The sequence below is a fragment of the Ascaphus truei genome, chromosome 3 (assembly GCF_040206685.1).
Source record: "Ascaphus truei isolate aAscTru1 chromosome 3, aAscTru1.hap1, whole genome shotgun sequence".
NCBI lineage: Eukaryota > Metazoa > Chordata > Amphibia > Anura > Ascaphidae > Ascaphus > Ascaphus truei.
The window spans coordinates 284,994,590-285,010,521 of NC_134485.1; the positions used below are offsets into that span (position 1 = coordinate 284,994,590).

A 15,932-nucleotide genomic window follows, 5' to 3' on the forward strand; every position below is an offset into this window, starting at 1 on the left:
CCACCTGATTGGCTGTTAAAACCATGTTCCGACTTTAATTTATTTTTTGACATGACGTCACTTAAAGGGAATGATGCCAGCCAATCAGAATGGCTGTGCTTCATTTGCCTTTAAGATGACGTCACGAAATCCAAGATGGCCGCTGTGTCACAAGATATTTCAGCCAATCAGAGTATGGAATTGGTTCCCACGATCTGATTGGCTGAAATACCATGTGACGCCGGCTTCGTGACGTCATCTTAAAGGCAAATGAAGCACAGCCCATACAGTATTATTATATGGGTATGATGTACCACTATACTACTCAATGGATACAGGGTGGGTATAGTCAGTCAGGGGTGGGTGCTTAGGCCTCACGGATGGGTGAAGGGGGTATTAGCCCTAAGGATGGGTGTTTAGACCTTGCGGGGGGCTAGCGGTTGGGTTAACCCCTTTATTACCTTAGCGGTATTAACCGCTAAGGTAATGAAGGGGTTAAGTCCCCCCGCAACTGCCCCGCAAGGCCTATACAGCCACTAAGGGCCGAATTCCCCCTTCACCCACCCTCGCTAGCCACAGTATTGTAATGTATGTCTTTACAGTAAGCCTGGCACGGATGTTTAACGCCTTCATTGCCTTAGCAGTTAGCCGCTAAGGTAATGAAGTTGCTGTACATGCATTTTTCCTGCATCGGATGCATGCCGGGGGGGTCTGGAGCTGCTATTAATGGCTATCAGCTCCGGAGACCCCGGCATCAATCCGAGGCAGGAAAAGGGCCTGATTTCTTCTAAGTCCCGACACATCGCAGCTCATCGAGGCATCTCCCCACCAATTTACCAAAAGTTTGAGGTGAATTGGATTTGGGGAGAAGAACGCCTTTTAGGGCTTCGATGGGCTGCGATGGGCTGCGATAGGCCGAGACAGCTGACTCGCGGGTATCTGAATCCCGCGAGTTTATGATCCTTCAGAAAATGGTAAATAAGCGGCTGATCGCCGCTCAATTGGCGAATTTCTGTTGGTGATAAAATTTTGTGTCGATACAGGCCGTTATCGAGCACTTATCGAGACTTTCTGAATACGAGTAGCCATTTTGGTCGATAAGTGCACACATAAGGGCCTTATCGAGGCTTTCTGAATGAGGCCCAAATTGTTAGTCCAATAAAAATGGTATCACTTAATACTGAAGAACTCATTTATTGTGCACTATATATATATATATATATACATATATATATATTGTATTGAATCAATTGTAACACTTTGTAATACAGATGCCACTGTAGTGATTCTTATAAGCAGTTAAATAGTGAATTGGTTAGGTGTTAATCCATTTGTTTCTGTGAATGCTGGTGTCTTGTAGGGCTTAAACCCCTCATTCATTGGTAACTGGTGTTATGGAATATTTAAAAAGACACATATTTGATTATTGTATGTTACATGCCTTAAAAAAAGAGTTTCCAGGACTTAAAACCTATTTATAAAATTCTTCTCACATAAAATAGATATTAAATTACAAACATCTGCAATCTCTCCAAAGCAATGTTACAAGCTCAGATATGTCATGTTTATATTATCTTGTGTAAGTGCAGTCTATTCTGCATGTTTTGCAAATGGGAAATAGATGCTAAAGCTTATTATATTATTCTGCTATTGTAATAAAACCCTGCCATTTATTTACATTTATTACTCTAAACACTGTATGAGAAGTCAGTGTCATTATAAGCCTACATTTGAGTCATTAGCTAAAACAAGAGACAATAGCGCTGTGCTATGGATTTCATTTTATGGTTGTCCGAGTTACAGTAAGTACTTTTAGAATAGAAAAAAATGAACTGGTAATTATCCATGTAGTCAATTTACTGCAATGCGACCATTATTATGATTGTGATGAAGATTATTTTTCCTCCTTTTCTTATTAAGGTTTACTGGAAAAGCAAAACTTGCAAGACCAGGGCAATGGAAAAATAAACTGTAAGTAAATGTGAATATGTTTTTAACAGCAGGGGCTGGCGGCATGGAAATAGTAGCCGTGGGGGCAAGTCCAGCTGAGTGGTCTACACACCATACACAAACGCATGCACACCAGATACACACACACCATACACACACACTATACAATAAGCAGAACCATACACATACTAACACACAATGAACACATCATATACAATTATGTACATATCAGGTACATGTTCCACATATAGATTAGATACACACACCAGATGCATGCATAAATAAACACAGTGTATATTCAAATCACTTACATCACACATGCACCATGTACCACACACATACACTCCATGCATGCAATATATATTGAACATAAACGCACAAATAACATATATGAACCATATACATACATACATATGTAATACACTTTATTGCACCCTCTGGCATGTTGCAGTGGGTGCAAAAGCATGTTTTTCCTGCTGTAAAAACGTGTGCTACGTCTGTACATACGGCATACTCTACATTCTACATAAATACATGCACCATATTCATAAACACACACAATACATTCACTATATATACAGGATATATACAATATATACACTATAAACATATGTAACCCTCCTTGCCCGGCTCTAAAGGAGTTTACATTGAGATGGATATTTACATGTCGGTGCTCAGTCTCTCAAATCTTTTCATGGTACTGGATCCATGAAGGTTGAGCATGGATAAGCAGATAGAATAATGGTAGGCACAAAGAACTTTTATAGTACCAACAAGAGCTTGATTCACATCCGTTCATAAGTTTGCCATATAACAGACAGACTTCACTTCAGAAATGAGCTGGTGTCAAACAATATGGTTACTCTGAGTGTCTTTCCATGGTAGCTCTCACTCCTATACTGGGCAATCTCCTGTATAGCTTAAATAATGCCCTATCTCAGGTTGACACACTACTGACCAGGATCACTATCCCATTTTGGTATACGGCATTCTTAGTCTATATTTCTTGGATCGGGAGTTTACAGAGGATCTTATGCTGGGGCCGATCCGATTATACTCCGGAGCTACTACTCGGAGATCTCCTGCTGAATACCAGCTTACTCCTTTTCCTGCATGGGAACAAACACAGGAAATTACTATGGGCACTAACTCTATAGGGCACATTCCTTACCTGAAAACAATCAATGGTGACACTAGACACTTAAACCTAAATACAAGACTTACGATGAAGCCCTTACCAGAACTCCATGGAACCTCCTTCTAGAACATTGGTTCTATCTTCTTATGGTGACATCATTGGCACGAGACATCCTATGTCACATGGTAGGGAGGGACAATACCAGAGTGATTCCTCCCATTTAACTAATTAAGGCTATTAAACCTTTTTATTAACTAGTAGTCCCCAGAGGGGCTACACATACACTGGCGACACACTTTATTCGAGCTCGGCTAGTCCCACGAATTCGGGTATACCCGGGTGTATTGAGGTTTGTGACTGTTTTCTGCCCGAGTGCATTGAGTTATTTTCCAGGCAGGGATTGAAGCATTTTATTCCCGCTGGCTGCAATACTGCACAGTATATATATATATACTGCATTACAATTCATGAATTTATGCCATCTGGTAGACACGCGAAGCATTGCAGCCTATTAAATCCTAATCATTATCATTTAACAGATCAGCCGCCCGTCAGCCAGGCATGAACCCAGGCTGGGAAGGCAAACGCAACGGGGCTTGTCAGAGGTGAGGAGCAGCGCATTCCAGGTATCTGCCAGGTACATACTGGGTATTTGCTTGAATAAAGTGTGTCGCAGCAGTATATATACACACCATATACATTTTAAGTTATGGTGGGTGAAAAAGGCAACAAATAACCTATATATACACGTACACACAACTACATACATCATTATTTGTGAGAAAAGTCAATACAAGTTAAAAAACATTTAATTTAAATGCAAAATGAAAAAAATTGCTGAGTAAAGTTGAAAAAAAAGTAGGAGAAGGGGCGGTCTAGTTGAAACAACACCATGTGAATAGATATTCCAGGCAAAAGGTGACACATTGTGTGCGCATTTGCATGTCATTTCCCAGAATCCCTTGCTGCGGTGGAAGGATTGTATGTTAGGTGATAATGGTTGAAAGGCAGGGTTGCAGACTTGTCTCAGAAATGTGAATGTGCTAAGGAAAATTAATGTATACAAATTCCAGGGTGAGGTCATTGTGACACTGGACATGTCAAATAATTACCATTTGATTGGTTGGGTATTCACATGATGTAATAGGACAAATCAAAAATGATGCTGCTCAAAAGAGAATCAGTAATTTCTACTTTGGGAGTAATAGATCATGATGTGATTGAAAGAGAAGAACTTCAGTTCCTTGCTCCTGGTTGCAAATCGAGGTGATGTCAAATCTACCCAACTACTGTAATTACTGTACATGGTCTAGTGCCAAAACATCTATGGCACTGTGCTAACATCAGGATTTGGGCACTCAAAGGGTTTACAAAAAGATGAGTCTTTTAGAACATGGTTATGCTTATCTCCTACATATTACAGCTCTCAAAATCCCACCCAATCAGGTCACATGCAAAACTTTTCATTAGTAGCTTGTATGCTATGAGCAATGAGTTCAATTTCTCCATGTATGTATGTATGTATGTCTTTATTTATGTAGCGCCATTAGTGCACATAGCGCTTCACAGCAGTAATACACGTGACAATAATATAAATAACAAATAATACAAATAACAGATCATGGGAATAAGTGCTTCAGACATAAAAGTAAAATTTCTGAAGAAGAGTCCCTGCTCCGAGGAGCTTACAGTCTAATTGGTAGGTAGGGAGAACGTACAGAGACAGTAGGAGGGAATTCTGGTAAATGCGTCTGCAGGGGGCCAAGCATTATGTATCATGTGGCTAGTATTATCCACAGTGCTACTCATATGCTTCTTTAAGCAATTGTGTCTTAATGTGGGACTTAAAGGTGGATAGAGAGGGTGCTAGTTGGGTATTGAGGGGAAGGGCATTCCAGAGGTGTGGGGGTCAGTGGAAAAGGTTTAAGGCGGGAGAGGGCTTTAGATACAAAAGGGGTAGAGAGAAGACATCTTTGAGTAGAACGCAAGAGTCGGCATGGAGCATAGTGAGAAATTAGGGCTGAGATGTAAGGAGGAGCAAAAGAGTGTAAAGCTTTAAAAGTGAGGAGCAGAATTGAGTGTGAGATGCGGGATTTGATAGGAAGCCAGGAGAGTGATTTGAGGAGGGGAGATGCTGAGACAGATTTAGGAAAGAGTAGAGTGATTTTGGCAGCGTTTAAGATAGATTGTAGGGGAGACAGGTGAGAGGCAGGATGGCCGGAGAGCACGAGGTTGCAGTAATCGAGACGGGAGAGAATAAGGGCTTGAGTCAGAGTTTTAGCAGTCGAACAACAGAGGATAGGGCGTATCTTTGTAATATTGCGGAGGAAAAAATGACAGGTTTTAGAAACATTTTGAATGTGAGAGGAGAATGAGAGAGAGAAGTCGAGTGTGACCTCTAGGCAGCGTGCTTGGGCTACTGGGTGAATGATAGCACTACCAACAGTAATGTGGAAGGAGGTAATAGGGCCAGGTTTGGGAGGAAGTATGAGGAGCTCGGTTTTGGCAATGTTAAGTTTAAGTCGTTGTAGGGCCATCCAGGATGTTATTGAAGAGAGACATTCAGAAACTTTGGTCTGTACAGCAGGTGTAAGGTCAGGGGTTGAAAAGTACATTTGAGTGTCATCAGCATAGAGGTGATATTTAAACCCAAGAGATATGATTAGGTCACCTAGAGAAAGTGTACAGAGAAAAGAGAAGAGGTCCCAGGACAGAGCCCTGGGGTACCCCCACAGAGAGATTGATAGAGGAGTAGGACGTGTTAGCAAAAGAGACACTGAAACACTCCATTTCTAGGACAATCTGGATAAGATGTCAATTAGAGCCACTCTCTCTCCCAAAAGGTAGATATTCACAAGGTTTACATTCACAAAAGGTGGGCAATCTATTTTTCAATGAGAAGTGAAAATCGCCCCACCAGGTAAAAATTGAGAAATTAGGTTGGTCAATAGAACATTTAAAACAACACACACTGTTCGTCTACTACACTCACCTCAGCACTATCACCTGCTGCTGCTTCACTCACCTCAGCACTATCACCTGCTGCTGGTTCACTTCGTTGACTCATTCAGAAAACGGAAACCAGCACGTGCCGCCAGGAAAAAGTTTATTTTAATGTGGGAGCTGGCAAACTCAAATTTGTTACACTTTCATGGCCAATTCGCCACTTGTGGTGATTGGCGACAGGGTTGCCCACCTCGAGTTTTGGACCTTAAATTGATAGAAACAGCAAACTGTATTCACAAAAGGGTAGACACAAACACATGTAAGTAAACCGAAGTACAGCCCCCGTAAGTCACAAATACAAATACCTCTCTGGTAATATATTATATTGATTCATAAATGATGTCATATTTAATTGTCATTGAATATAAATGTGAATTCCTCAGTATGCTGTAGTTTTGCAAGTTTATGAAATTAAGGATTGTAAAGATTTTAATGCATACACAGATTCACATGTTTGAATTATTAAACTGTACACTTGGGCCCTATGTAGAGAATGTTTACATGTCTGCACCATGAAAACAAATACAATGTCACAGTATAATAATAACTTTTCTTTATATGGTACTTTTCTCCCAATGGGACTCAGAGCACTCCACAATTACAATATAGCACATGGTACGTAGTGCTGTTCATAACATTTTACACAAACAGTCCCTGCCGCAACTTGCTTCAATTCTATATTTGGTGCCGGAGGCAGAAGGAGATAAGGTGATTTGCCACCCAGATTTGAACCAAGCTCCGCTGCTTCAATTTCGTTTAAATTGTTTTCATTGTTTTCAGAGTCAGCCCTATAATAGATGTTAATTATATCAACATATCATAATACTTGAAATAATGTAAAATAATAAAGTACAGTACTGACATAAGGCTCTTAAGGTGAATTATTTTCTTATCCTTTGATGGTTGTTACAGTTTTTATCTGATCTTAATGGAAAGTTACACCATTTGTATGTATGTAACTTGTATGTATTCCAGAGCTCATTGAAACAAGCCAGTCATTTTATTCAAGACATGTTCAAATAAATACAAGGAATCCAAATCTAAAATCCTCTTAAGTTAATTTGCAGGAGCTGATGTAAAAAGCACTTTGGTAGAGAAAAGGAGCAATCTCAATGCATCAAAGTTAAGAGGAAGCGAGGTTATCACTCCGTGAAAATCACATAAGCATTCCACATATGAAATATTATTTATCAGGGCAAATCCTCAAGGGGGTTTAAGGATGACAATGGTGTCATGAAGGCTTATTTTTGAAATAGCAGAAACATATTTAACAGTTAAGATTGATTCTGTAGAGATGTAGCAGTCAGACCAATAAGATAAGGATAGAACATAATTGAGAAGTGAAATATCAAACCTTAAATATCTAGTAATCCAATGTCATTACCCATAAACTTGCCCTTTTTTCCACCTCTTTTTCCCAAAAGACCAGCCTCACAGACCTGCTAAGAGGTAGGCTGCTTGCATGTGGACAGCTAAATCAGCATCGTTTCACATGAGCAATGCCAAGTGGTGTGGTTGACTGATTTCATGAAAAACTAATCGAGTATTCATCATTGAGATCAAACAGTTCTGAAATACTAATTATCAAAACCAATCTGATAAACCAGAACAAGTGCCATTTCTGATTCAATTTGTGGCACTTCAAGAACAGCCTCTTGTATTTTGTAAATAAAGAATGCTTGATTGCAGAAAGTAAAATTGTATTTGTATTTCATGCTTGCCAAGCAAAGTTAATACACTACAATCATTCAATGCAGCAAATCTTAACAATTAGGGCATATACAGTACATTTTTTTTTAATACATGGTAACATTTGTAAGTAACAGATTTATTAAATCTCACTTTTCATTGTATTTACAGAAAACTAAAGACTAACAGGAGGACTAGTATTTTTCTGTCTTACTCAGGCTTTTAGACAAATATGGTTGATTTGAGCTTTTGGGATAAAGGATGAAAAGGACAATATTAATTTCCCATTCATTATTCTTAAACGTTAAAGCTGGACAAAGTTGCACAACAGTCACACTACAGTCTGAGGGGGAAAATGTGAAGAATTATTTCACTATATAGAACACCTAATAAGATCTTACATGTCCATTGTTGAGATATTCATGAATTTTCATTGCTAATATAGACCACCTGTGAGATAGCATATCAATCTTGAAATTATAACATGAGAAATAAACACAGGTTAGGGTTGAATCTTACTTTTCTTTTAAATTACAGTTCCTGGGATCCTGGCAGATGTTGTAGTACAGGTATTTCTAATTTATATATAGCCATGGCTGGTCCAGACTATCTTTCTGCCCTCCTGTCACATAAGTCCTATTAGCTACAGGCAGTGACAGGCTATCCTGTGGTGTTTATCCCCCCCCCCCTTCACACAGCCTCTCTGAGTGGCAGGAGAGGTGGTGACACTGGGTCTGTGTTGCAGCCAATCATGGTGCAGACCCTGTGCCCTCCTCTTTTGCATTAGGGAGGATGCCTTCCAAATTATATGGTCAGTGCCTTTCCACCCGGGGAAGGGAGAGACGCTCAGACCCTATTGGGGCTGAGTGAACCAAGATCTGTGCATAGTACAAGGCCTCAACATTATCTGCTGGACAGCAACATCCAAGGGCCTGAAACCCATTCTCCACTATATGCAATATGCAGTGGCTGCATCAAATAAAGACCCCTTTTATATATGTAGCCATGCCATCTATGGCTACTAACCTACCCTACTCCTGGCAGTAAGTCCTGTACAATCAGGCTGCCATTAGTCAACATGGGGTTCTCCCCCTCCTTGGTGCTGCACTTGAGTGACAGTGGGAGGTGGTGACATCAGGCCTGAGTATGTCCAATCATGGGACAGTACAAAGAAGAAGAAGCAGGCACACGGTCTTACTCAAAAGGAGGCTTAATATGCTATAAAGTCCAACGTTTCGGCAGTCAAATACTGCCTTTCTCAAGGTGAAGGCTACCAAACACAAGAAAACAGTCAAAATATAAACCACCCCCTGATACTCACCCCTCCCCGCTCTGCCACATAACCAGGATGTTGACGCCCACCTGATGACGTCAGAGCGACCATATGGCGCCCCCTAGTGACGTCAGACATCTAGGTCTAAATCCCTGGCAATACAGCATAGAGCTGTCTTGGAGGACTGCAGCCACAGCCACACCTCTCCCCAGACTAAACACTCCCCCATGATGACGTCAGCGTGACCCGGCCGTCAGGGGGGGGGGGGCGTGCACCAATCAAGACTGTACTCACAGGGCTGGACAAAGATGTATCCGTCGCCATGGGATCAGTGTCAGAGCAGGGAGGAGTGAGACACTCCTACAAATCACCCTGAAAGTGTAAATAAACCACACACCAAAATATTAATAAAGCATATGTGCACAAAACTAATACAGCATTATACTATTAAAAACATGTGACTGTATACTGCTGATGACATCAGTATAATCCTGCAAAGTTACAGTGAAATGCCACATAAGAATATGCAGTACATCAGTATTTAGAATATACTAGTGTGTATATCTAGGTCAGAAATTGGTACACACAACCGGGTGTGGAGCGGAAAGAGGGGGGGGGGAGAGGGAAGAGGGAGGGGGGAAGGGGAAGGGGAAGGGAGGGGAAGAAAGAAGGGAAAAAACACACACAAAGGATAATTTTCCCAACAGGTAAGTGCAGAGTCCATGGATGGTGCAAGATCAAATATGCCTGTAGAAAGACAAAAAATTACCTTCTATTAAGGAAGCATTTTAAATTCTGTTGCTCATTAAGACCCATACCGTTGCTGGTATTTAAAGCATGTATCCAGAATGTTTCACGTCTCAATAAAATAGTCTCCCTATCCGGAGTGCCTTGTTTAGGTGCTACTGACTCAATACCCATGATGAGTAAAGAGGCAACATTATGATTGTGTTCCACACAGTGTTGCACAAGAATAGAGGGATCCGTACCTTTTCGAATTACACTTTTATGTTCAATGAACCTTGTTTTTAACATTCTTATGGTCTTACCCACATAAAGAAGACCACATGGACACTTTATTACGTACACTACATATTCACATCTACATGTGATTCTATTTTTAATTTTTATGATCCTCCCGCTGTGGGGGTGACTGAATTGACTACCGGTAGTCAGACTGTTACAGACCGAGCAGCTCATTCATATAAAGTTACTCGGTCTGCCACCCTCCAGAAAATGAGGAGTTCTGTAGTTACCCTCATTATCTGCATGTATCAGGCTATCCGCCAGATTCCTCCCTCTTTTGAATGCCACCATTGGTGGTACACAGCAACTTTCAGATAATATATCATCATTTTGCAAAATATGCCAGTGTTTAAGAATGGTAGATTTAATAAAATCACCGGCTTGACTGTACGTAGTGGTAAATACAAGCCTGTCCTCCTTCTTATTTTTGGTAGCACTTACCTCTTTATCCAGTGCCCGGTCTAACACAGCAGGAGGAAATCCCTTAGCCAGGAATCTACTACGTAGTTCTCCAATAGCTGGTTCAATATTATCCTTCCTGCTCATGATTTTGCAGACCCGGACTTTCCCGAACAGAAAAGTGTAATTCGAAAAGGTACGGATCCCTCTATTCTTGTGCAACACTGTGTGGAACACAATCATAATGTTGCCTCTTTACGCATCATGGGTATTGAGTCAGTAGCACCTAGACAAGGCACTCCTGATAGGGAGACTTTTTTTATTGAGACGTGAAGCATTCTGGATACATGCTTTAAATACCAGCAACGGTATGGGTCTTAATGAGCAACAGAATTTAAAATGCTTCCTTAATAGAAGGTAATTTTTTGTCTTTCTACAGGCATATTTGATCTTGCACCATCCATGGACTCTGCACTTACCTGTTGGGAAGATTATCCTTTGTGTGTGTTTTTTCCCTTCTTTCTTCCCCTCCCTTCCCCTTCCCCCTCCCTTCCCCTTCCCCCTCCCTCTTCCCCCTTCCCCCCCTGGTTGTGTTTTCCAATTTCTGACCTAGGTATACACACTAGTATATTCTAAATACTGATGTACTGCATATTCTTATGTGGCATTTCACTGTAACTTTGCAGGATTATACTGATGTCATCAGCAGTATACAGTCACATGTTTTTAATAGTATAATGCTGTATTAGTTTTGTGCACATATGCTTTATTAATATTTTGGTGTGTGGTTTATTTACACTTTCAGGGTGATTTGTAGGAGTGTCTCACTCCTCCCTGCTCTGACACTGATCCCATGGCGACGGATACATCTTTGTCCAGCCCTGTGAGTACAGTCTTGATTGGTGCATGCCCCCCCCCCTCTCCTGACGGCCGGGTCACGCTAACATCATCATGGGGGAGTGTTCAGTCTGGGGAGAGGTGTGGCTGTGGCTGCAGTCCTCCAAGACAGCTCTATGCTGTATTGCCAGGGATTTAGACCTAGATGTCTGACGTCACTAGGGGGCGCCATATGGTCGCTCTGACGTCATCAGGTGGGCGTCAACATCCTGGTTATGTGGCAGAGTGGGGAGGGGTGAGTATCAGGGGGGTGGTACATATTTTGACTGTTTTCTTGTGTTTGGTAGCCTTCACCTTGAGAAAGGCAGTATTTGACTGCCAAAACGTTGGATTCTATGGCATATTAAACCTCCTTTTGAGTAAGACCGTGTGCCTGCTTCTTCTTCTTTGTACTGGAACATTTGGGACTACAGGAGCTCCCCAGGACCAGCGCACCGGCAGCTAAGTACCCCAACTCTATTACCATTGATATTGAGTGCGTGTCTCATCCTCGGTCAATCATGGGACAGACCTGGTGCCCTCCTCCTAGCTGTACTTAAAGGCAGTGCCGCCCCAAATTTAGCAGTGCCTCTACCCACTTGAGAGAGTCATGTCACACAGCCAAGAGCCTGATTATTGGGCCTTCTCTGGTCCTCATCTCCTCGGGGGAGAGTGAGTGTGTACCATACTTCTGCACCTTCTAGAGGGACAGGGAATATCTGGCACTGCTGCGGGTGCCCTTGCCTGTAATGAAGGTCCAGGAACCATCCTTCAGTGAGTAGCTGACAGTTGCTGCATTGGCAGAACCCTGCCGTATACTGTGCCGCACAGAGTGAGAGAATAAACTGTCCCTGTTATACTCCCGCCTAGTGTGTGATCTTACAGAGGGAAGAAGGGGGGGAGGTGATAGTTCTACTGTAGGAGATCATCTTCACCTATCTGGAGCCTACAGCAGATGGAAGGGACTGCACTCCTAGAGAACCACGTGGGTAATGTACGCCAGAAACCTGATCCTGTGTCCCACTACCATCGGCAGCAACTCAGCCCTCATGTTACCAGCAGGTATCATGCACTACACGACCAGTAATGGTAAAATCTCCCAGAAGATGGGGGAAACACAGTTACATATACTTCTTGCTATGTCACAGTCTATTGGACAGAAGTATAGGAGAAAAGAACTGTCATGGTAGGGACTGCCTGCAGCTCTGCTGTAGCCTGCTATGACTGGAGGCGCTGTCACTAATGAAATGAACCTGAGGATCACCTGTTCCCCACAACATCGCAGAAGCTCATTCTCCTGGACCCTTACAGGTAACCAGACCACATGTACCTGTAGCCTGGGCAAAATCTCCCAGATGGGGGGAAGCAGTGCTACATAGAATTTCAATTATCACACCTAATGTTGATATACAATCAACTATTGTACATCTAAAATTACTTTCAATGTGTATACACAAATATGTATAAATGTGAATATAAACAATTCATGTAATATTTGTTGATAATAAAAATATCAAAGATATACAGTATATAAATTTACTTATAAAATAGATATTAACAAAGTATTCAAGACAATACAACTCAACAACAATTGGTTAGCACCATTAATAAACTCTAAATACTAAACACCTCCGGACTGTTGAAATAAATATATACATGAGTAAATAAATACATACAACTTTCTTCCGTGACTAGCTAACAGTTAGTTGGTGCACATAAGATGGTACATGTTCAATGTACATTATCTTTATGCAATTATAAATACTGAAGTGATTTTACAATACTTTGTATTTCATTGTTTCTTTTCATGTACTCATAACTTAGTTGTATTAAATGTTAATTCTTCTCTCTTTTCGTGTTCTCCATGTACAGCTGCTTGCTTATATTTCTTTGCTCATTTTTAATCTCATACTGTATTTCTACCCTTCATTACTTTGTATTTGCAAGCTTTTATATACATTAACTCTTCCTCTCTATAGCTCCACTGCCACAACCCTGCCCCCACTCCCACTTCTGAATATGAGCAGCTTTAGAATTCAGTTGTTTCTAAGTCTCTTCAACTTAAGGAATCTGCATCCTCCCCCTGCTTAAGAAACCCAATGACCCCATTAAGTTATTAATTCTAATACAATTACCAATATACAGTACTAGCATACACATGTACTTGACTGGATAAACCAAGAATATAAACTGTTTTTTTTACTCCACAAATCTTTCTGGATTAATAGCAGACCAAACTAAATATATTGCACTTGTTAACATTTAACCTTACAGCTATTTTTATTCAAAAACTCGTATTCCATATTTTCTTGCACATTGACTTTAGCATGCTTTACTTGAGGAAATATAGGCAACTACGATGGGACACCTGGGGCATCATTTGTGAACTTTATACGAGCTCTCCATCTTCTGAGATTAGCACGCTCTTGTTCTCCAAACACAATGCACTAATACTGTATATTCTTGAAGATGGACAAAAACCTTATAAGCGAAAGTCGGCCAAAGTCGAGGAGTTCCGTGTTGAAGGCTAATTGGCCACCTTGAGAAAGCGTCTTCAGACGCGAAATGGCCGTCGGTGCGCTACGCCATCATGTTCGAGCATACCATGTGACCCCGGAAGTAACCGAGCATCCAGCAGCCGGGACTACGATAGTTAGTCTAGTTTCATGCATGCTCCCCCTGAGCATTGCAAGGGAGCCATTTATTATGCTACATTTGTACTCTCATCAATCGGGAGTTTGGTTGTTAGCAATTAGCCTTCAACACGGAGCTCCGCGACTTTGCCCATCCACACAGGTGAACACTGTTCTTATCCTCAGCACGCTATTTTGCTGAGTCCTGGTTTACTGCAGTATATGATCACATTAATAACGGGATATTACCCTACTGTGACTATAGTAGGTAGAGTCATGCATGTCCCTCCCTGAGCTGTTCAAGGGAGTTACTTATAAGCCTCCAAACAGAAACATCCACTACAGGGAAACTAGCTACTACAGTAGCTATCAGCCCATAACATTTAGTTTTGTGACTTTTTTCTATACAACAACTGTCACAACATGCAGACCGTAGGTACTACTTTTACCCTGGGGCTAAGCTGTTATCAACAGGTTACTGCAGACCATTATGTAGTAGCACATATACATTAATATGGGAAGCAGGCATCAAGACACAATGTTAACAAATGTTGCATAATATTAGTGTATCTTTCAGTATGATACACTAACCTGTATGAGCTGCACTGTTTAGGAACAAGTTTTATTGGTAACAAAGTTTGCTGCATATAATCATTACATGATCAGTGTGAACAGCGCATGAGCCGTACTATATTGTGCTCTGTATAATCCTAGTACAGAATCGGCACCAACAATTTTCTTCACTGGAGTTTTACACATGGTAGATCCTGGTATTGTACTCAATAATACCACTCCTGCTACACAAGGAGATTTTTTAATACATTCGTTCTCTAACGTTACTGAATTTACACTACACTATCAGCTATTGGCGGTTATCGCTTTTTGTAAATACATTTACAGACGGCACTACGGTATTCAGTTTGAACTCAAGGGTGACCATACCCCGTTTTATCCAATTCTACCCTCTAGTCGGTCTTCATAATACTATTTGATAGTATTATGATTAATATATTTAAGAAGGTAATTCTTGTTAGTGTGTCCACCATTATTTTATTGTCATTATAACTATTAAAGTTTGATTTTTAATACATCTCATCATTACATCCATTAGGAGTGCTATAGCAGGGGCCTTCTTTCCAGCCTTATTCGCTTATAAGGTTTTTGTCCATATACGGTATTAGCCCCAGCACCCTAATTCTCATTGACAGTTGCTACAGTGATTTCTCCCTCTTCCCCCCTTCCCACTTTTATTATATATTTTGGAAGAACTAAATTTGATAACACTTCAGCTTTATTGCTATTGAAACTAATGATGAGTGTCTTCTGGCCCCTTGATAATTGTTACTTGTCTGATAGGCAACATATGTTTATTCTACAAAATATTTGTATATCCCTCCCCCCACCCCCCACTCTCATGTTTTAACCTGTAGACCGCAATTCCAGGTAATTTGCCTTCTATATAATATACAATATACGGTTCTACTACCCATCGGTCAGCAAGCTTATGTTTTCCATGGATTCCCTCCTTTCTTAATAATGATTTCCAGGCTGTAGATCCTAATATTTGACTTTTTGGTCATATAAAGTTTTGTGGTGGGTATTCATTTCATCCATTGTAGTAGTGGAAAATTGTATGCCCTTTGTAGATCTCTTAAGATGACACACATATTTTAAATAAGAACTATCAGATGTGACATAAGATGAAACGCTAAAACATAGATCAATTGGTAACATAGCATCCCTCTCAATCATGTGAAAATATAGATTACCCAGTGGCTATATTTTGTGCACAGCTGTATGCATGCACTAGATGATTCACTTTTTGACTCCAGGTAGACTTGAAAGTACCCAACATATGTAAAAGTATGTAGGTACATCTCTCAGGTTTTGTATTCCCTTGTTGGTGGCATGGTCCTGGATGTCTTTATGCCCAGCATAAATAAGAGTCTGTGGGTTCATTTAC

At 40.8% G+C, this 15,932-nt stretch overlaps 1 long non-coding RNA gene across 2 annotated transcripts in view; it reads left to right on the forward strand.

Moving 5' to 3' along the window:
- LOC142491073 (uncharacterized) overlaps positions 1-15,932 on the forward strand; it is a 258,366-nt gene that overhangs the window by 193,820 nt on the left and 48,614 nt on the right. For both annotated transcript variants that reach the window (XR_012800259.1, XR_012800261.1), the window contains one exon: positions 1,900-1,950. This is a non-coding gene — a long non-coding RNA (uncharacterized LOC142491073). The remainder of the gene's footprint in view (positions 1-1,899; positions 1,951-15,932) is intronic.